General features: G+C 33.2%; 1 long non-coding RNA gene across 2 annotated transcripts in view; it reads right to left on the bottom strand.

Moving 5' to 3' along the window:
* Positions 1-24,412, bottom strand: part of LOC111093502 — a 118,793-nt gene that overhangs the window by 72,923 nt on the left and 21,458 nt on the right. The window contains exon 3 of one of the 2 annotated variants that reach the window (XR_005382081.1): positions 22,576-23,520. The exons of the other annotated variant lie outside the window; for it this stretch is intronic. This is a non-coding gene — a long non-coding RNA (uncharacterized LOC111093502). Of the gene's footprint in view, positions 1-22,575; positions 23,521-24,412 lie in introns of those variants that run through there. 2 annotated transcript variants of the gene reach the window in all.

The raw sequence follows: 24,412 nt of genomic DNA, 5'->3' as shown, positions 1-24,412 counted from the left end.
CCAAATACAGCATTTATGTATTCTTCAGGGTTTTAAAGTATACACTGAGATAAAGTAGCCTACTGTATTGGCTTTTATACATATATGAGCTAATTACATTTTAAAATATTTCTTGCTATTCTTTCAGTCTAATTTAAGCATATTTATTACTATTCTTTAAGCTGGAAGGGTGAAATGTGAGAAATATGTGAGAAAAATAGCATATTATAGTATTCCTTTCTTAATTTAATTTTTAAGTCCTATATAAAACAGAAGTAAAATTTACTTTAAATATATTCTTCTTTCAATGCTACCATAGAAGTATATACTATTAATTTACTAGTCTAAAAAAATCTTAGGGGCACCTGGGTGGTTCAGTAGGTTAAGTGACAAATTCTTGATTTTAGCTCAGATGGTGATCTCAGGGTCATGGGATTGAGTCCTGCATTGGGCTCTGTGCTCAGCAGGGAGTCTGCTTAAGATTTTTTGCTCTCCCTTGCCTTCTGTCCCTTTCTCATCTCATGCTCTCTCTCTCAAATAAAATAAATACATTCTTAAAAACCATCCCACTTCCTCCTTCTCCAAGCTCCACCGTATAAAGTATATTCATTGAAAACTTGGCCACTCTAAAATTTTACTCTTCTTAGGCTATCAACTTTTTTTTTTAGGATTATATAATCATAAAATTTTCCTTAATTTTGACCCTCTTTGAGTTGTCTATCAGCAAATTTATTATTGCTCAATAAATGCCTGTTAACTCAGTAAACTATCAATAAAATATTACTAGCTGACAAGTATATTCTTAATCAAATAACAAAATAAATTTATACAGCATCATTGACCATATGTTCAGCATAGTTTTGCCCTGATATAGAATTAAATGAAGTGATACATTTAAAACAATACATATATCAAACATAATAAGCACTTAATAAATGTCATTTCAGAGTGATGGAAAGTATCTTGCCCATTGTTCCCAGCAACAGTGTATATGTGGGTTTCTCTTTTTTTTTCTGTTTTATGGAATAATCCACATTATATCCTGTCATGACAGTCCTTTCTTCACCATGTCTATAGAAGTTCAAAATTCCTCCAATGTTTTACCTGTGCTCTTTGAGGTCTTAGAAAGAGTTGCCACTCATCATTACTGACTTATAAAGGAATCATTATTAACCAGATTTTTTAGTTTTCAATGATTACTACTTTAAGTCATTTTGCTTGAAACACATCCAGAAACTTCCTGTTAGAATGTTGGTTTTAGAGGTTTTTAGGCACAACATTAACTCTTTCAGCTATTTGGGAAAGTATCTTTGTAGTGATTTCATTGGCACTCCAGACTGAGAGGATTGATGTATCTTCAAAAAAGCCTTGCACCTTCCAGGAAAAAATCACGAGAATAAATTGGCCATCACGAATGAAGATGTGAGCTTAATATACTTACACACTTAAAGTAACCCACTTTCTCAAAATCAGTGGAATTTCTCTGACTTTAGTCAGATTTGAAAGCCCATTGTTAGGATTTATTTTAACATTCACTGAATGTCAGTAGTGTACAAGACATGCAAGAGTGACATAATTCTCTAGTGATATCAGTAATTATGCAGGTTAAACTAGTTTTGTTACATTTATGCCAAAACCCAATTTTTAAGCGACTTCATTTTACTTATTTCAAACTCAAAGTCATAGAGGACATCATGCACATACAATAAAAAGCTTTAAAAAGTTCAGTTGTTTGCTAGCTATCTATGACAAGCTTCAAAAACTTGAAAAGGAAGACTGCTGACAAAGCAGAGAATACGGGGACACTTCTTTTCAAACAATAACCCACAAATGAAAGAAGAAACTAAAAATTCAACTAGAAATAAACCCCTGATTGTTCTCCTGTCAGCCTGTCACCTACATGAAACAGCTGTTAAAGCAAAGACAGATACAGCCGCTGTTGCTTCTAAAAGTACTAATGCTAAAGCTTCTCACAGAGACTTTTATTTTCATTAACTTAAAACTGTGGTGACATGTTTCATCAATTCAATGACACTGCCCATCTCAATTAGGCTCTTCACAAGGTTTGGTCCAGGTTAGCATTCATATCTTTTGAGTGGAATTCAGGCTACCCTCTCCCCCATTTTGTGTTTTGTCAATGAAAAACATTTTTATTTGTCTAATTTTTTAAAAAGATTTATTTATTTATTTATTCATGAGAGACACACGCAGAGAGAGAGAGAGGCAGAGTCACAGGCAGAGGGAGAAGCAGGTTCCATGCAAGGAGCCTGATGTGGGACTCGATCCTGGGTCTCCAGGATCATGCCCTCTGTGGAAGGCAGGCGCCCAATGGCTGAGCCAGCCAGGGATCCGCGAATAAAACATTTTTAAAAAATTTTCTCAAACAGGCTATTACTGCTGAGACAAAATCAAAATTCCTCCAAATGTGAAACCATACATAAAGGTGAGGAAAATGCCTTGCTTTCAATGTCTTTACAAACAGCCAATCTTGAAATTACTTTCCAGAGAAAGAGATAGAGCAAAGGGTAATATCATCCAAACAAACAAACAAACAAACAAGAAACCTGAAAATCCAGACATGAGGTATAAAGGAAGAAATCAGACCGCACCTCTTATCACTCTGTAAATTCCTATACCTTAATTTCTCTGTGTAGCTCGCTGGGCACAGACTGCCTTTTCACATCCCTTTTTTGGTTACTTTTAATTATTCCTATAAATTCTTCAGATGAAATGTTCCATCCTCTTTTAGGTTCCCTTAGGCAGAGTTAAATAGCCCCTTCTCTATTTGTTACTAACTTTATATATATTTTTCTTTATAAGCACTTAGTATTGTAATGTAAAGGCCACTTCGGTTTTGAACCTATGAGGGCATGAACTTGCTTTCTTCACTTGATAATTCTTCTACCTAGCTCTGAGCCTATTCAACTTAAGTTCAATAAATATTTGATGAATGAATAAGATAAGTAACATCATCTCAATGGAAATTAGCCAAAGAGGAAATTTTTATTTCTGTAGAGCCTAATGTAGAGAAGCTTTTTCTTTTCTTTTAAAATGTTTTTTTTTTAAATTTTTATTTATTTATGATAGTCACAGAGAGAGAGAGAGAGACAGAGACAGAGACAGAGACACAGGCAGAGGGAGAAGCAGGCTCCATGCAGGGAGCCTGAGTAGGACTCGAACCTGGGTCTCCAGGATCAAGCCCTGGGCTGAAGGCGGTGCTAAACTGCTAGGCCATCAGGGCTGCCAGAGAAGTTTTTTCTACAGAAAGTAACAGATATGGAAAAAAGCTACTCCAGAACACATGCAAATCAAATTGGTATTCTATTTTAAAGAACTGGTACCTGTCTTTTTTTTCCATATGTAAAATGGAATTAATTGGCACATCACGTTTTTGCCATGGGTTTATAAAAATTGAATTATATTCAGAAGAGAGAAATTAGAAGACACTGAATTATATCATCATGATTATATCATAATCATAATAATATTTGATGTCACCTATGACCCTTAACATTGAAAATAGATGTCTCAGAAAAGGGGGAAAGACTAGAAAAGAAAAAGGACCAACGAGTAAAAAATACTGAGAGACACAATCAACTGAAGAGTTAACAATGGATATGCTAACAATTAGTAAAATCCAAAAATGGAATGAGATAGTCTAGAAAATAGTGGATTATTTGTCAACAAAGATTTTCAAACACCTGGTAGAGAAAATTGAAGCATTAAAGGCTAGCTTAATTTTAAAGACTGTTCATTCCTCTAAATTCTATAATGCTAATGTTCTAGTTAACAAAGTTAGGGTAAAACTTTAGGACTTCAATTTTACAGTGTATTTTAGCTCTTTGTTTTTTTTCTTTTCTATTTTAGTGCTTTAAGGAGACTTTATTAATGCTTCCTTTCATAAAATCAGTTCTGCTGTGGGAAATCCCGGGCTTATATACAGTTACCTGGCACTGGAAGTTAAAATACAATTGCTATAGGTTTTAACTTAGTGTTTTTAATAATGTGGGACTTATCACTTTTAGAGTTAGTGTATAATTCTACCTAATATCTCAAATGCTTTCTCTACAAATGGAAAACTATTGCATTTTCCAACCTTGAATTGTCTGCTCTTACAACTATTGCACTGGGGTCCTCACCATTCAACACAAGCGCAAAAAAAGAATAAGGTGCATCCAGATTTGAAGGTAGTATTAAAACCGTGTTGATTTTCAGATGACATGATTATCTATGTGAAAATCCAAACAAATGTATATTTTTTAAAAAGCTGTTAGAGGGACTCCTGGGTGGCTCAGTAGTTGAGCATCTGCCATTGGCTCAGGTCGTCCTGGAGTCCCGGGATGGAGTCCCACATCGGGCTCCCTGCATGGAGCCTGCTTCTCTGCCTCTCTCTTTGTTTCTCTCATGAGTAAATAAATAAAATCTTTTAAAAAATAAAATAAAATAAAAAAAAATAAATAAAAATAAAAAAATAGACAAATACGTGGTCAACGGCAATTTGAATAATGGCTTGCAGCTAAACATGAATATGTTCTCTGTAGGTTCTCATGGACCAACTCATCTCCAATATACAGATATGAAAATAAAGGTAAATCTTTAAAAACTTAGTAAAGTATTATTTTCATGAAAATATAGTATATTTTATTGTTTGACAAACTGTAGTAGCTAAGAAATTTCAAATCTTTGATTTCTTCATGCATTAAGTAAATTACATTACCACCACCACCTACAGCCACCAAATTGGCATGTCTGGTGGTATGTAATTAGTTCCATAATAATGAGTCATTTGTTTGTCAATTCATTCTTATACTACGTATAATGTTAGTTGCTTTGATAATTAAAATTTTCTTTAAATTATGGGTTAATTTGATATGCCTAACATATCACATTCTATTTCCCATTTAGTATAGTATACAGCAAGTCATCTTGAATGGGTGGTACTATGAAATATTAGGTATAAGAGCTCAGGAACCTATTTTTTATCTTCCTTACTTTCCTTTTTATCATATTAACTTCTGTATGGAAGGCTCCATTTGTGCAACAACAAATATATATTTTGACATGCTAAAATTATTTAATTTCATTGAGGATACGTTGAGGATAAGCAAAATCCATTCTGTATTCTAACTCACTTTGCTTTTCCAAGTTAAAAAACATTTTCTCACTAAGATTTTTATCCTCCATCCCCAGTAAAGCTGGGAAAATGTTTTGGTCCAAACAACTGTTATTATTTAGAAAGGCATGTAATCTATAATCTCAATCATTGTACCTATAAAATAGTATAATCAAAGTTTAACACATGGAGACTACTACAAAAAGGAAGCCATTAAATTATCAAAAAAGAGGAAAAAAGAATTAGTAAATGCTTAGAGAAAAAATTAAAAAAAAAAGAAATCAAAACAAAATGAGATGCAATTCCACATGACATAAAAAGAATTGTAAAGTATTCTTTTTATAGGGCAGGCCTCAAGACAGAAAAAGACAAACAAAAGTTAAAGCCAATAACAGATAATACTAAAAGAACCCCAGATATTGCTTATTTTAACCTGCACCATTAGAGAAACTTGAAATGGGAACTTAAAGAATAAAAGTTCCAAAAAGTGGGATGGAATAGGGGAAGGAATGGGATGGAGAAAGTACACACATGTAGATCCTGGTATGTCAAGCTTGTTAGGCACTGATATTTGAATCATTAAAGAAGCTGGTGGGCTTTATTATTATTATTTTTTTGTAATCATTAAGAATTAGCAAAACATCTGAAGAGTCTTTTGTATGTAAACCAGAAAAACGAAGTAGGTTAAGCTGAAAACTATATATTTATCTTATTTTATTCATCTTACCACAATTGAAATTGTGTTTGCACCAATTAAGGTTTTTGGGGGGGAGAGGTTGTTTTTATTTTTTCTTACTGGTTAGAGAAAGAATGGGCCATTGATTTTTAAATATTAAAAACCCAAAGTCATACCAAATAATGACTTTGGAAGATCCAAGAAAAATACTCCAAGAAAAATAATCAATCTTTGTATCAGCAAACTTTTTACTTTGTTCCATATAACATATTCATCAATACATTGGAAAATGCTCACTCTTCAATTGAACTATTAGACTGACAGCTAAGTGTAAAATGAGTGTATAGGTGGCTTGACTAAAACACAAATAGTTCAAGTGAGGATGGAAGACAAATACCCTATAGAGACTTGGCCCAATTCTATTTAACATTTTCATTCATGACTGATAACAACATGGAAAATGTACTCTTTACCAAAGTATAGGGTGAACATATTAAACCATTGTAAAACATTAGAAAAAAAAAAACAGAAAACATCATAAAGTGTTTGGTGTACTATAAGCCAATAATTAACAAATACAAATTGGAAAATAGTTCATACTAATATGAGAGATTTCAATTCCTTGGCAGAACATAAGTTGAAAACAGGTTAACCCTATAATACTGTTTATAAAACCCAGAAAGTGCATTTACAGGAATGCAAACATATATTACACCTTTTTTTTTAAGAAAGAAAGTGCTGGGTATTTTCTGCGAAAGTCAGAAAACACCTAATAACATAAACTTAATTGGGAGGTTTGATAAGAGAAAAGTTCTGTGATTTAAGGATTAAAGGTGGGAAGTTTTTTCTCTTCAGTTTGGAAATTTTCAAGACCATGATTAGTTGAATTTGCATCTGCACTGAACTAGGTCTTGAAATTGCTTCCAGTTTGTGAACCAAGGATAATAATCTTGACCTTTATAATAAAGCATCTGGAGACGTTAAGCCTTTGTATTGATTGGTCAGTCTACTTGTCATGATAGATATAGGTAGGAAGAGTCCTAAAATGACTCCCAATTATCCACACCCTGTATAAACCATGCGCCCTAAGTCTGTTATTCATTCTAACCCCAAAATATGACAAAAAGTAAAGGGATTATGCAGATGTATGAAGGTCCTAAATCAATGGACTTTGTATTAACAAAAGGAGATATTAATCAAGGGAGTTATTTATGTTAATCAAAAGGGGAGTCCTTTAGAAAAGAGTCTAGAAGTTCAAGGCCGAAAACAAAAGAGATTTTTCTGCTGGCTTTCAAGAAGAAAGTAGTCATGAGTTCTGTACCTGCAAGGAAATGGATCTGCCAATAACCTGAAGGAACTTTTTCCTTATTCAAACCACTGGTGAAAATGGTTTCAGCTTTGTGAGATCCTGGGAAGAGGACCCAACTATGCCATGCCAGGACTCCTGATACAGGAACTGTGTAACAGTAAATATGTGTTTCTTTAACCCCTAAATTAGTGGTGATTTGTTACATAGCATAGAAAACTAATATAGTAGTTTTGGTCCAGTGACAGTGTTAAGATTTAAAACAATTAGCTTGGCATTTCACACACACAAAAAATGTAGTTCCACTTCATCAGATTTCCCTGGTCAAGGGAATTGGGATTACATTTCATTCTAGAAAACTCCACCAAATCAAATCAGAAATAATTCACCTAAAGGGGTCCTACAAATTTATGCATAGCCCTTTACAAAAGTCGTTTTGTGTGCAGAGCTATGATTCTGGCAATCTGTCTTCCGGTTCTTTCTTAACTCTGTTGAAGCATATTTCCCTCAGATCTCATGTTTCCTCTCTGATTGCCCATTTGGATTTGTACCTTGGATCTTTCCTTGTTTCTAGAAATATTTGTACTTGTGTTTTCCAGGGTTCTCTTAGCAACATGGCAAACTCGTTTATTGTTACTTCCATTCCCATATTTGTTCAGAAAATAAAGTTGGAATTCCATAGATAATCAACCAATGCACTTTACAGTTGAAATGTCCTGTGCTTCTCTCTCTCTCTTCCTTCCTTGTGCATCTCTCTCTACCTGCCACTTGCTTCTTGCCCTCTGATCACAAAATTCCCTGCCACGTAATGCAGTCAGCAGCTCATCATAAAAAAAGTGATTTGTCTACTTCTTTGTACTTTGGGGCAGACATCTTAATGAGGATAAACTACCACAAATTGGCACTTTTTGTAGGCTATTCATTTGGAGAATCTTAAATATTTATTACATATCTATTCAGTGGTGGCAACAGGAGTGTCAGAGAGGGTCTTTTAAAAAAAATTTACATTTCCATGTGAGGTTAATATACTTTAGTGGAAATGGAAACAATTTTCATTTCACCATTTATTCACATAAATGGATAATTGGCTTCATTATACTCATTTATGGTAATAATATTTAAATACATATTGTGTTTGGAACTCTGAAAACTGAGTACTCTGGTTTGTCCTATAATTTGTCTTTATGGTTATGTACCCTCTTGGTAGACTTGTTATCATCTAAGAAGTAGAATTGAATAGAAATGAGAACACGGGTCCTGAGTTTCAGCCTTGTATCTATTTATCTAGTAAAAAAAAAAAAAAATTGTACCTTATTTCTCTGTGCCTTAGACAACTTGTCTGTATAACAGGGATAATGATCATATTATCTTTTACAGCTTTTGTTAAATAAGTTAAGTAGGGGATCCCTGGATGGCGCAGCAGTTTGGCGCCTGCCTTTGGCCCAGGGCGCGATCCTGGAGGCCCGGGCTCGAATCCCACGTCGGGCTCCCGGTGCATGGAGCCTGCTTCTCCCTCTGCCTGTGTCTCTGCCTCTCTCTCTCTCTCTCTCTGTGACTATCATAAATAAATAATGATAATAATAAATTAAGTAACATGTACAAAATATGCTGACATCAGTTTTTGAACATTGTGAGCCCTCTGTAAATAGGTATGATTATTTACTATTCCTGATTATTAACTCCTACTGTTTTATTTGATATTACTATGTTGTCCCCTGTCTTTATTTTAAAGATTTATTTATTTACTTATCCATAAACAACACAGAGAGAGAGGTAGAGACACAGGCAGAGGGAGAATCAGGCTCCTCACAGGGACCCTGATGTGAGACTCAATCCCAAAATCTGGGATCACGCCCTGAACTGAAGGCAGACGCTCAGCCACTGAGCCACCCAGGCATCCCTGTTGTCCCCTGTCTTGCTTTGGGTTATAATTATCGGTCACAAGCACAGTTACAAGAAAGTTCATATTTTTCTTTGGATCTTCTCAGAGAACTAATCATGTTTATTTTGTCATTTTCATATTCAGCCTGCTGTTTTTGCAATGCCTTCAATTCTAGCACATTCTCCTAGAGACAAACCTTAAAATACCCTGGCTACCAGACACAACCAAGTGATCTTACTACAGATCCCTCTAAAATCTCAGCACTTTATAGAGTTAGTTTTGTTAGACAAAGCAGCAAAAACCTCATATATCATGAGAGGATATGTTCATTTGCATTAAAGGAACAAAGCAAAGTCCCTATGAAATTCTGTATATATATCTTCTCAGATAAAAAAATATTTCATTAGAAAACTTAAACAAATTAAAGTTAAATGATTTAAGATGATTCAGGCTAACACAGGAAAATTGTAGACTCAGAGAATTGTTTTCTTTCTTTTTGTGTTCCTGTGCACATTTCCAAAACTCTTTGCTTTCTGAAGTCCTCAATGGCAGACACAAGTAGCCTTGATGAGTCATTAATTCTTATGGCTTGAAAAGCTGATTACATTCTAGTCTGCAGGTGACGTATTCAAACATGCGCCTTTGTCATATTGGTCATTTTAATCCTTACATGTATGTATATATTAGTCTGATTCTATAGAGAAATGGAACCAATAGGATGTATATGTCTATATCCAGGTGGGAGGAGATTTAGTTATTGTTAAAGAATTGACTCCTGCAATTACAAAGGCTGATAGGTCCTAAGATCTGCAGTCAGCAAGCTGGAGACCCAGGAGAGATGGCATAGTTCTAGTCCAAAGGTTTACAGGCTCAAGACTCAGAAAGACTTAATGTTTAACAGGCAATTAAAAAAAAAAAGAAAAAAAAAGATATTCCAGTTCAAGACAGTCAGGCAGGGAGAAATTTATTTCCCTTTTACTCATAGGGGTGTCAGCCTTTTTTTTTTTTTTTTTTTTTTTTTCCTATCCAAGCCTTCAACTGATTGAATGGAGCTTGCTCATATTAGGAAAGACAACCTACTTTATTTAGTCTACACATTCCAATGCTAATCTCACCTAGGAACATCCTCATAGACACTTGCAGAAGAGTGTTTGACCAAATGTTTGGACAACCTGTGGCCCAGTGAGGATGACACATAATATTAACCACTACAGTGCATATATGCAATTAAAATGATATCAAACATTTATAAGTTAGTAGATTTTGAGGAGAGCTGAGAGCAATCCCATAACTGGAATTAATGGTAAAACTCCTTTCAGCTTTATTTTTCCTTTTCTTCATCTTCCATTCTTCAACATAATGTGTTAAGACACTACTAAGGATGCATAGGTAGATAGCACACAGTACAACACTATAAATTCTAATGAATACAATAAGTATTATGAAAGGTTTTATGAAAGCCATAATTAAGTAACTCTGAAATTTCAGAAGAGGAAAAATTTAACTGTCTAGATATACTGGCATGTTTCCCTTGAATAGATGTCAAATATGTTGCAATTCAAAAGATGGTTTTATGTTTGTAAATCAGCTTGGATGCATGTAAAAGGTCATTAAAGACATAAGAAAACAGGTAAAAGACATTATGTAGTCTATTTAGGGAAAACCAAATTGCTCTCTATGACTGTGGTAAAGAGCTTTTTATTTTATGCATTGGCATTTGAACTTTATCCTATATGCAAGTGGAGTGTTGAAGAAATTTAAAGTAGAGAAATATCATAATTATGCATTTTAGAAACATCCCTCTGGCTGTGGGTTGGAGGAGTGGAGAAAAAATTGGAAAGCATGTTAATATTAAGGCATGTTAAACATGAAATTTTTTTTAAAGGACATGATGCTAGTCAGAGTAAGAAAGTTAAAGCAAGGTTGGTAATAAAGACAAGACAACTGTAATGAACTCAAATATAAATGTTCAAGAAAATGAATGAATCTCTGTCATCTATATTTCTGACTTGAGCCACCAAATTGATTGTGGAGTCTTCTACCAAAGTGAAAAATAACAAAGGAGGAAAAGATTTTTAGAAGTTATAGAACTACTACGTTGATGGATACTTGAATTAAATAACTCGTAAGTCAGAAGAGTGAAGATATCCTGTAGGAGATTACCATAACATTTCTAATTATGACTCTGGATAAGGTTGCAGAAGGACAGTATGAAATAACATGGGAGAAAGCCAGAGAGCAGAGACTCAGGGAACACCAACTTTTATGGGATGGTTTGCCAATAACAGCCCACCTAGAGTACTAAGAATGATAGTTAAAATCAGTAAAACATTCATAAAAATAACATTTAGAAAAGTGATACAGACTAAAAGAAGGAAAGTGTCTCAAGGTGAAGGTGGTAGACATCTTGGAAGTTTCAGGAAAGAAGTCAACTAACATCATACTTTGAAGGTGTTTTTAGATGCCTATTTGTCAACCTAGTAAAATGGTTGCATAAAAATGTTAAAGACGATGCCAACAGGGGCACCTGGGGGGCACAGTAGATTGGGTGTCCAACTCTTGGTTTCAGCTCAGGTCATATCAGGGTCCTGGGATCAAGCCCTGAGGCAAGCCCAATGTGGGGCTCTGCACTCTGCAGAATCTGCTTGAGATTCTCCTCCTCCCCCTGTCCCTCCTACTCTTTCCCTCTCTCTCTCTTTAGCATAAATAAATAAATCCTAAAAAAAATGATGCCAACAAGTAAAGAATCATGAATGGAAAATAAGGAAGAGTAGAAGAATAAGGAAGGTAGAATCTGTTGGGAAATAATGAGTTAAAGAGTTATATAAAATTAAGAGCCTGTTCATTAAAGATGGAAGGAACATCGGAATCTATTTTCAGTCTCTTTTTCCTCTGCTGTCTTCTCAATGGGCTTCATGAATCCCTCCTCTGGTTAATTCTGTCACTATACTACTCTCCAGTTGATTTTTCTCACTTCCTGGCACATTTAAATTATTTTGCTCAGTATCATGAACAAATCATGGGCATGGATTCACATTGTCAGTAGTATTGATATTGAGTTAATTTAAACAATTTTTTTGTGTGTAAATTGAAACAAACGAACAAACAAAACCCAAATACCCAAACAGACAAAGTTTAAGGTTCCTGGCTATTTGTGACTAGTTGATCATTGGTATTGTGTCACCCTACGTCATTCCAAACTGATGTAGCAGATGTATCTTGAGTCTCTAGAGAGTCAGAAAAGGAAAATTAAACCAGTGCTAGTTTTTATTTTTATTACTTGAGACATATTGGAAATGGGTCTGTTTTCCTTGCTTCTAAACAGCTATGGCCACCTACACTTTGTTAACTACATTTTGGAATGGTTTCATTGATTTTATCTTTATACACTTATTCCCCTATGCTTCCTTCTTTGACTGCTAGTGTGTTTAAACTCATTTTCTAAAAGAATGTTTAGTTTGTAAAGCATAGCTTGCAAAACAAACAAAGTGAACTAACTAGAGTTCTAAAATGAAGAGAGGGAAGCATTTTCAGTCCAGTAGCAACTTTTGCCTTTATATAGCCTTTCTTCCCTTCCTGTAATAGGCACGGTTAAATGAAGTTTCTGGCTTTTTCTTTCATTATATTTTTCCCTATTACAAAAGTAATTTGTATATAGGTATTAAAAATACAGTGGCTTCTTTGGCATATGTGTATTGGTTAGATCCTCTCATTTCAAATTAGGCTATAGCTGGAGAGACATAATTTTCCAGCTTTATACCCTCCACCATTCTAGGATCCAGGAGTGAGAATATTTGAAATTCAGGGAATGAAAATTGCCTCTTCATAAGGGATCTAGGCATGGGGTGTGAAAGAGCAAGTTTGGGTTATTGTCATACTCATTTGTTCTGATATACTTATCTGAATTACATCATTTTGCCATTCTGATTGCTTTAGTTTAGAACTTTGGTTGCTATGATACTGTTGCATAAAGCAATGCATCTTTTAACCTATATTTAGTGCCCAGAATTTTCATTAAAAAAAAAATCCAGCTACTTATGTGCACAGCAGATCAATGTATAGTGTATGAAAGAATAAAGAGTAATTTAGAAGAAGAGATATATACTATTATTCTGTAAGGAACAAAAAATATTTCTGACAAATTTATTTCTCCAGGAGACTTTGGAGACTCATCAACTTACATCTGTTGCTAAATATAGCAGACAAGCTTTCTCCACCAGCATATTCAGGAGACAATGGAGAAAAGGATGTTCTTACATCTGTGGGTCTGTATGTAGTTTTGTTTGTTTGTTTGTTTGTTTTTTAGTGTAGTTAAGACATCTGACTCAAAGAGTGAATCCTAAGAGGAGCTATTGTCAAGGCATTAAAGCTTAACCCTGCATATTTCATCAAAAGAAAATAGAAGTAGATATCACTTAAATATATTAATATAATATATTTAAAGTGAAAACCACTGGTAAACCATTACAAAATAAATAATAGACTCTCACAGTGTGTTTAAAATTTTAGTAGTAAAATCATTGTGAATATACTTATGAATCAATTTTTAACTAAAAATATGTTCGATTCTGTCATCTTGTTAAGAGGTATAGCTACAAAAAAGTCTGAAAGGTACTAACTAGCCACACGGTCTTTAATTTTCATAGAAAAGGTACCATTTTAATGTCATAGAGTCAATTAAAAATTGTAATTATAGCATAGTTAAAACAATAACCAATGCAAAAAATAAATCTTGATAAAGAATTAGAATGACCAAAATTATGCATGAACCACATTTAGGTTTGAATTTGGCTTGCTAGCAAAGACACTTAAATGAAAGAGAAACAATCTTTAAGCTTCATTCTAGCCAACACACTAAGTTTATAATAAATATGGACCAAAGCTAGGGTAAATAAAATAGAGAACATATATTGCTGACAGAATTCTTAATATTAATTTTAGTATAAAATAATTTAAAAGCACTCATATTCATTTTATTTTGAAAGAGCAGTTATAAGCTGTGGTGAAAAATATATTTTAATATACTATAGTGCTCTTACTTAGAAAAATCATGTGGCAATCTTTAATGGAAAGGACACAATGTTTATATCGAAATATATGTTTCAGCATCAAGAATTACTTAAATAAAAGTTACTATATGAAAATATGAGCTGCACTTATAAAGAAAAACCAGCCACTTAATTGTGAAATAGCTAACAGGGTATTTTGAACATAATGTATTATATTTGAAAGAATAACTTACCCACATGATTTATGTAGGTGCTGCAGAATTTATGATTATGTTATTATTTATCAGAGAAATATGATGGGTTTCCTTTATCTGAATCCAATGACATGAAAGTTTTTCTCATCTTTCTTACAAATATGATTAATGAGTAATTTACAACCCAGAGCAATAGCATGCATATATTGTTTGCTTTTGTAAAAAGTAAATATAAAGGCCTCTAAATATACTTTCTAGAGATTTTATTCTCCTTTTTGTATATCTAGTCTTCTAGAAAAATAGGAAGAAAAATTAAAGCTTAAAATCTAACATAAATCCATATCATAAAATAAATCTTAGAATTGCTTTGTTTTTCAAAAAAATTAAAAATATATTATCCATGTTTACAAATTATTTAGAGAGTGAATCTATCCTATCTAAAAAAAGTTTTTATTCAATTAGACTTTCCTTGTCAAATTAATATTAATGTGGTTTTCATTCTTAATTCTCATTTATACTCTAGCCTCATCCCCCATGGGAAGTAGCTAAGCACTTTAGTATCTAGTCATACTATATAATTATAGAATGTAAAATTGGAAATCCACATGATACTCCTTCTAGCAGTTAAAAAATAAAATTTTTTATTGGCTTCATTCTGTACATGCAAAGGAACTAAATTGTTTTCCCAACTTGAACAAACATTTAAATAATCTAAATGACATCCATTTTGAAGACTATTCATATATGCAGCATTTTTGTATACTGTATTGAATTTTTTATCTCAGTTTTTTATTTGTATTCAGGTATTAATAGTCTTAATTAGATATTCTCACAAATTTGTCTGCCCCAGGATTTTACTTTGCTACTAAAACTGATTACCAGTTTATGTGTTAGGTAAAAATGTTTCTCACCTTTCTTGTAATCTGTAAAGTACAATATAGAGATTTGGGTTCATGGTCTTGATTTTGAGGAAGGAGCAGAGGATGGACTGAATTTTAAAAGATATTTCTAGAATGAGGTAGATATATTGGCTGCAGTGCTTTAAGATAACCCAAGATACTGAATACATAGTGATCTCTTAAGGGACGTGTTACTGACCTAATCTAGAGATGAATCGTAATTACAAAATGTCACATTTTCCTAAGAAAGAGAGTTTGGGAGATAAAGGGGGAAGAAACATAGTATTCTAATTCTTCTCGATTGTGTTTTGCTTCTTTATTATTAGACTTGAACAATTTTCCCAGTCTGTAATTTTAATGTCTAATGAATATGTTATAAATAACTATTCCTTCACTTCTCCAGATGTTTAATTATCAAACAGCATAGGAATCTTTTGTACTAGTATTTTCCTTTTATATTTTATAATGATATTAGCCTGCCAGGACAATTATTTTAATTCTTGTCCCCAAAATATATGTAACTCATTTTAACATAAAATTAGTTCTTCCTCACAATTGCCTGCTGCCCCAGCACAATGTCTTCAGCAATTTAGCACCAGTGAAATCTACCAGAATTTAAATTATGATTCATGCTACTTACATTCTAAGTAGGGTTTTGTCTGTCTGCCTGCCAAAGTATGCTCTTACTATTGAGCTCAGGTGGATATCCTTGTCCTAAGGCACTTCAATGCATTTATTATTATAACACAGTCTATATAGTAGTCCAGATAACTGAAATAGTCCCCATGTATTCTTTCCACAGAATGTTGACATGTTTTCACTGCTCTCCATGGCCATTTTTTCCCTGCAGGGGTTTATATGGAGTTCTCAAAATAGAAAAGACTGCAGAATTTAGTTTAACAATTTAACATAAGAAAAACTTTTTATGACAAATAAATATATTTTTTAAGTAACTGAGTTTTTAAAAATCCAAATTTAATTGTTAAGTTAAAAAAGCTTCTACTAGTTGTCAGGAACTGGGATAGTCACTGGAACTTTCAATAGAATCACTTGAACTTGAAGTCTCTAACCCTCAAATCTAAATTTGTAGAACTGGGATGATGAAAAATACAAGGGATATAAAAATAATAAAAATACATGGCTGCATAGTATATATTATAGAAAGAGTAGTTATTAATATAGGCTTTTTAAGATAATACTTAAGAGTGCAGATTTTACAGCCAGATTGCTTGGATTTACTTATATTCACTGGGTACAAGAACTTGGACAAGACGCTGTATAAAATGAAAATATAGTATTATCTGTCTCATAGGATCGTAATGAGGTTTGAAAGAGTTATTATATATAGAATATGCAGCATACTATATGGTTCATATGCAGAAAGTAATCACTAAATGCAGCTAGTAAAAATGTCTCCAACATTTTGTTGTTTTAGAAGTACAAAAAGTGTGTGTAAAAAATTCAGGAGCACACCTGGACAGTCTTGATCTTTATTAAGTTAATTCTTGTGGTTGTATTAAATATTAGCACTATGAAATACAAAATATAAAGATGAACAAAGAATAAGTTTCCATAAATGCAAAAAAATAGAAAAACATTTTAAAGAAGTTGTGAAAATCTGCAGCCATAATATGGAATTTCTACCTTTATGCCTTACCATATGTTCTGCTCCTGTAGGATTTGATATTTTTTGTTTGTAAATATCTTATTTTGTTTATAATCGGAGTCATTAGAAGCAGAAAGACTACCAATCAATTTTAGGGACATGGTATTTGAGAAATATTTGTATAGGTAGGGCCTCTCTAAAGTTTTTATACCTTAAAGACATCTTATTTGAATGGCAAATTTAACTATTATGCATTTCTATGTTAATAAATTGCAGTTAATTAGTTTTAGGAAACTGATGCAATGTCTGGAGTTTCTAGGCTCCAGGTCTCTTTATTTCACTGTTTCCTAAAGTGTCCCATTGCTACAATTAAGTTACTGCCAACTAAGGAAAATGAAGTAATTCAGTTAAATATATCTTTTAAAAAATTATAATATTTCTACTGACTCTTCATTACTTTCCTATTCTAGCCTGATGTAATTGATATCATGGATACCTCGTAATGTCTTACCTCACCTCTGGCCCTCAAGCCTGTAGCTGAGACGCCTGTTACAACTTATATCATAACCGAGTCTTACTTTGCCTTGCAAATCAAAGGGCTTACTAAGAGGAATTCACAGTCAGTCAGAACTTCGTCACTATAGCCAATATCAGTTGAGGAAATAGTGTTAAAAAGAAGAAAGTTCTTTGATTAAAATATTATCTGTGCTAGATTGACTTATTTCTATTGGGGTTCTCATATTTGCTCCTAGCCTTATGTGAGTGATGATATCAGGAAAGGGAATCAGTAATGTTACACCATTCAATTTCTGATGCAAACAGGAATTCTCTTCCCATAGAAGGTTGAACTAGAGAGAATATGACAAGTGTGTGTATAATTCCTTAACAAATACTGCGATGCTGTTGTATTATTGTAGGCACACATTTACTAGAAGTGGTTTTGGGATAAGCTGATTGACTAGTTCACTATTCTGGTTTAGTCAGAGTTACCACATAGATAACACTGATTTACAAAGAAATAAATATCAGGGGTACCTGGGTGGCACAACTGATGACCATCTAACTCTTGGTTTCAGCTCAGATCATGTTCTCAGCGTCCAGAGATCCAGCCCTGTCTCCCGTTCCTTGTTCCTCGCTCAGCATGGAGTCTGCTTAGGATTCTCTCTTCCTCTGCCACTTCCCTTCCTTCCTCCCTCTCTCAATAAATAAATAAATAAATGAATCTTTAAAAAATAAAAATTACTGCACAGAAAGATGTTGAATAATCATACTATGTATATGTAAATATGTATGTGTATAAGTAAAAGGAAAACAAGCAAATCACTATGCAGAGAAGGATATATATGTATATATAGATGACTTAAAAACACTTGTCATACATTTTGAATAAAAAAAATAGTATTAAAAAACTATGAGTTGCAATATTGATATTTTCTTTCTCACAGCGTCTATCACAAATAATATCTGAGTATCAGTGAACTTCTGTTCACTGAAAATTTGCTGAATTGAACAGATATTGGACATTAAATTTCTGTTTAACATGTTCCATTGTTTTAGAATACCCCTCTCTCTTCCCCAAATTAAAATACTCCATAATACCTGGCCTACCCCAGTGTCTATTGTATATGTGTATGTATGTGTATATAATCCAACTATGCATGAAGTGAAAGTGCTTTGAAAATCTATATACATGTATTATTTCCTTGATCTTTCTTTTCAAACTTCTGTAGTGGCCCCAAGTTGTCTTTGACAGTAAACCTGGGATTGGCTTGTGTAAAACTGTGAAATCTACCATAACAGTATTGACCTGTAGCTAATCTCTTCATAAAGTCAAAGTATGGGTTTATTGTTAAGAATATAAAATAAGGAATTTAATAATCAGACTATTTCTACTTCTTGAGAAAAAAAAATCAAAATTTACTTGAGTATGATTAAATTGATTGAATGCTTAAAATTATTTTGAATTACTTCGATATCAGCAAAATAGGTATGGAACAAGTCAGCTTGAAAATACTCTAAGCTACAGTGCAAAAGAGAACTAAGATACCATCTTTCACAAACCACAGAATCTGCTTATTGGTTGCAAGAATTTGTGTGTGTGTGTGTGTGTGTGTGTGTGTGTAGTTCTATTGATTGTATGTCCTTTAATTTTGATCCTGAAGTCAAATACCATGTATTACCACTGTTTTTTCTATGTGACTTAAAATATGATGGCATAAAAAGTGATTCTGGGAGTAACATAGCTCTGTAGTATCCTTTGCATTATGTACTTAAAGTGTATTTTAATACATAATACATGATTAGATACAGTAGATTTTCTTTTCTTTTTTTGATACAGTAGATTTACATGAAGGTAATAATTCAGTACTCTCTGAATTGATTCTTTCTGTTGAGCTCATGATAATATAACTCTTATTCTAGTCTACAGGGAAGGAAAATTTTTTCTCTTTCTAGCTTTGATTACTTCTCAAGAAACAATTCTAATTATATATATATTTTAATATGAAAGGTTCCATCAGTAGCCACAATGCAAATGACTAACATGATGAAAAAGGCACAAAGTCCAACAACAACCAGGACACACTGCTAAAACCTAAGCCGTAGTTTGTTTTCTGCATGTATATTTTATCACAAGTAGTCATCTCTGGCTATTTCAGCAATGGAGCATTTGCCAAGCTATAAATGAGGTCTGCCTATAACTTTTTTTTTTTTTTGCCTATGACTTTTTTTTTTTTTTTTTGCCTATAACTTTTTTAATACAGATTACCAAACTGGTGAAATAAAACATTTTACTAACATTTTGCTTGCATCTGGAAATTCTTTAATTTTAAGAAAATCACAGATTAATGTAGCTTTGCTTATTAAAATGTTCTCATTTTCACGTGATTATTTTTTTTTATTTTGAGTAAATGATTCATTGCTGTCTCTTTATTTATTTGTAAAAAGATTTTATTTATTCGTTAGAGAGAGAGAGAGCGAAGGCATAAGCAGGGGAAGGGCAAAGGCAGAGGGAGATGGAGAAGTAGGCTACCAGGCCCTGAGATCATGACCTGAGCCAAAGGCAGATGTTTAACTGACTAAGCCACCCAGGCACCCCTTTTGCTATCTTTTTATGGTTTTACCTGAAATAACTGAAAATGAGTCAAATTTACTGCTGGGTGGTTAACCTATATATGGTTAATCTAGGTGGTACAATAATCCTGACTCATTATATTTCATTATAATATAATGCAATTTAATATAAGCAATATAACAATAATGCAATGAGTATGATATGATATGAATTATATTCTATTCCACAAGATTTACATAGTGCCTGCACATTCTAGGCATTGCTATGAGTGGCAAGAATAGAAATTAGGAACAAGAGTTTGGGACTATTTGGTTTGTTATATTGCTTATTGCCTTTATGACTATGGATAATTATCCTATCTCCTCAAAATCTCAGTCTTTTTCATATATAAAATGGAACTAATAATACAAACATGATTGTGTGCATGTGTGTGTGTGTGAAATTAAAAAACAAAACAAGCAAAGCTCTTATCCATAGCCTGCAAGCCCTCCATGGAGATTGGCTGATCATAATCACAGCAGTTTGGAAAAATGGTTAAAAATGGTTGTTCAGCTATTTTCACAAAAGAAGCAGGCATGTAAGGAAACAAAAAGAGGGAGAGTAAAAATGCAAAATATTGGAGTGGTATAGGAAGGAGAGATTGAGAAATTCTTTACTGAGGAGATGCTGCTTAATTAGATTTTGAGGGAAGAAAAGGAGTTTCACAGACAGGAGTTTCACAGACAGATAAAGAAAAGCAAAATAAATGATTTCATACTGATGAAATGTGGCTAAAAGACAAGGAGGGGCAATGCAGCATGGAATGGGGTGGTAGGAGCCATCAAGAAGTTCAGAATGATAGGAAGGTAAAGTGTGAGGGAGTCAGATGTATTCCACAAAGGAGGATGTAAAGACAGCTCCTTTTTTTCTCTCACAGACAGGTGATCTTCCCTTTTGGCTCTGGGAAAACTTTGCATAATGTTTAAAAGCTCATTATTTATCCAAGCATCAATTGTTGATGCCAGATAATAAGTATGGGCTATAATATATATAATATAGATTATATATAAATGTAACGATTCACTATTCTTAGATCAAATGGGAGAAGAGGGCATTTCTATAATTAAAGCATGTTGCAGTAGTGCCTTGGTAGAGCTACATACAAGATGCTCTGGGGGAGAATTCTACATCTGCTTGTCATAAAGTCTTTGTTACCAGACTAATCCTCTGACCATGATGAACTATAGAATCTGGATATAGGATTTTTTTAGGACTGAATAATTAGAAAAAACAAAAAAGCCAAGAATTTTAGCAGTCAGTATTTCAGAGAGAAGAAAAATGTGTTTCAGTGAGCTAAGTTTTTTGTAGGCTTTCTTTGTCAGGGCATTCTGTTTATTCACCTCAAGAGACAGAGAGGCAGTAACAACCCCTAGTTTGTGGCATCGCACTGAACTGAATAGGAATAGTATTTTATTTAGGGCCACCAATGCAATCGAAGACTTGCAGAGTCAATAATCTGAATGTGATGCTACATATCTGAGTCAAGACTCCAAGAAACTAGACCAAAAGGAGCCATTAGGGGTCTCAGGAGCTAAGCAAAGATTCCAGCAATCTTCCCAGTGTTGGGAGAAAAATGGGAATACATGGTGTGTAAAGGAAGGAGGGACTTGAGTAAAGCACTCAACTTTCAGCTGAGGCTTTTTTTATTCCTAATCTTAAATATTGATATTTAAATTTAGCCCTTGTCAATTGCTGCCAGTATGCCGATGATTTCCAAAGCACTAGCTGCCGAATCAAACATTTTTGTTGAGTCCAGATGTATATTTGCAAACTGACACATGCTATCTCCATCTGGGTATGTATAGACTCGGCAAGTGTACCAAGTTCAAACATAAATATATTCTCTTTTCTTCACCTTCACAAATGCCTTTTTCTAGATTCCTCACTTTGGGTAATGTCACTACCCAGGAACCCAAAAGATACACCTATGATTTCTGATCCTTTTTCTTTACTCTCTAGAAGAAATCTTACCCTAGACCCTGTGAATTAATGCCTAGAATGTTTCTAAAAAAAACATTTTCATTCTAATTCTAATTGTCTTCATCCAGTTTATATCATCTCTTGCTCATATAATTTCAGTGGCCTCCTAATGGCATCGTTTCTTCCAGACCTTCCTCTCCAATATCCACAGTAATTATGATCACTTACCATAATGTGTCATTTCTTTTGTGGCTCATCATAGCCCAGATGACTTCATTACCGTTTGCAATCTGGTTTCTTTCTTTCTTTCTTTCTTTCTTTCTTTCTTTCTTTCTTTCTTTCTTTCTTTTCTTTCTTTTTTTTTTTTTTTTCAACTTCTCCCCACAGGACCTGTGGCCCCAGATGCCCTATGCATCTAGATGTCTTTATTCATGCTTCTCCCTTTGTCTAGAACATAGTTCTTATCCTTTCTCTACCTGACAAATTGCTGGTCACCGTTCAAGGCCCAGTGCATAGATCCTCTCTTCTATGAAGTTTTAACAATCTCATTTTTCTACTTAGAGATTAATTTATGTCTTTCCCTTTGAGTCTATAGCTACTTCAGTCATACTGTCCACTTGTATTGGTTTGCACTTATATTGTGTTATATAGTTAATTGCTTATAAAGCTGTCTCCTTTTTTATATGGTGTACTGTCTTAGACTAGCTTCATACTAATTGCTTTGTTTCTTGACAACTTAGCATAGGACCCCTAGGATATAAATAGTGATTAATTGAATGATGCCTTCTGGCCCCAAAACCTTTTCCGTCTGAGCACAACCCAAATATAGAAAAAATGAGCCTTAAAAATGAACATTTCTATCTTTATTTCTCATTACACAATGAAAAGTTTTGGGAAAAAGACAAAAAGCGTGCCAGAAAAATATAGTTCTTATAGGAAACCTCTAAGAGCAGTCTGACTGAAATGAAATCATAATGATGCCATTTTAATTTGGAGTTGTTTGTCTTCAAGTCTTGATGTGAGATCTATCATGCTTCTAGGCTTATCTAGATTGTTGTTATCACTTTTCTGAATTCAAACCAAATATTAAGTCAGAAGTATATAATTTGTACCAATCTGTATCATTTCAGAAAGGATACAAATAAAAAAATGCATACATTTTTAAAAATGTAAAATGTTAAGATACAAATTAAAAAATTGTTCATCAATAGTTTCTATTTCTAGTTTATTACACTTACTAAGTCCTATATCAGAATAAGAAAAACAAATATGGCTTACTGCCATCGGTGCTCTAATTAAACATCTAGCGTGGAAAATATCTGAAAAATAATATGCTATTTTTATTTCTGAATGACACAAATGATTGTAGCAAATGTGTTAGTTTACAGTATGCACCTTTTCCCAGGTTCTATTTCCTGCAAAAATAAAACAAAATAAAAGTAAATAAATCTTAATTTAAAATTTTAGGAAGAACCTGAAAGAAAACAACCATCCCTATTATGGAAAAATATAATGTGCTTTAAAAAATCATTTATACAAGGAATAATGATTGTATGTTTTTTACTTGTTTTTCAAGAACATCTTACTTGAGTACTAAATTTATGAAAAGAGCAATTTACATATAACATTAGGGAATATTACTTCCTTTGTCTAAAATGCTGAACAAGCCATTCATCTTTACTTAGTTGGATATTTTGATTTTTTAATGTAATATTTTCTAAAATCCTGTTGTTTAATAATGCCAGTCTCCAGAATTCATGAATCATCATTCCTGGATCTGAAGCATCTTGCCCAGGAAATCAAACCTTCTCGATGAAAGACAGTCTGGCAGCAAAGAATAAAGACATCATTATATTTTTATAATTTTCCTCTATAATCTGGTATTAATTTATGGTACAAATGAGGTTTAGTTTTCCCACTTGCGTTAACTTTTTATTTAATTATGTCAAACTAAAGAGTAATCAGTTAATTCATAACTATATTTTCCAAAAAAAAAAAAAAAAAAAAAAAAAAAAAAAAAAAAAAATAACTATATTTTCCATGTGCAATTCTAAATCTGTTTCTCGAACTTTCCTAGCTGTTTTATAAGTCTTGGCAGAGTCAAAGATTTTCCAACCAGATTTACTATTATTGAGAGTTAGACAAAATACATGGTGGAGGAGGCATAACTTAAATTGCTTTCACAAATCCCCCAATCATTTTCCTGAAAAATCTATAGAAATATCAGCTTGGTATATTGACCCATAGAGTGGAATTTTTATTTACATTGTTTAAAACAGTTTTAAAACAGTGAATTTCCTTGGAAATCACTCTGAACAGTCGGAGAGATTCATCATAAAAAATGGTTGCATGATGGAGAAATCAATGCTCTTCAAACCACGATATTATCATTCATTCTAATAATCAGAAATCCTACTGAATAGTGCACATAAAAATATTACAACTTACAAGCTAAATCTCTCAACAGACTACTTCTTTCAAAAGAAAGAAAAAGGAGACAGCGTGTTTCTTATTTATCATAGTACCTCATTAGATAATATAAACCAATAGATAGCAAAGACAATGACTTTAAGACACCACAAAAGCAATAGGTTGAAACTGGATATTTTTGTGTTGAGTAGTAAAAGAATTGGACTTTTTTTTCTTTTTTCTTTTTAAGAAAACAACATTCCTAAAATAAAGAGAAAACACTGAGACACATGAAACTTTTTGAACA

The sequence above is a fragment of the Canis lupus genome, chromosome 31, assembly GCF_011100685.1.
Source record: "Canis lupus familiaris isolate Mischka breed German Shepherd chromosome 31, alternate assembly UU_Cfam_GSD_1.0, whole genome shotgun sequence".
NCBI classification, from domain to species: domain Eukaryota; kingdom Metazoa; phylum Chordata; class Mammalia; order Carnivora; family Canidae; genus Canis; species Canis lupus.
Note: the sequence above shows the minus strand (reverse complement) of the source record. Positions and strands in the feature narration are given on the sequence as shown.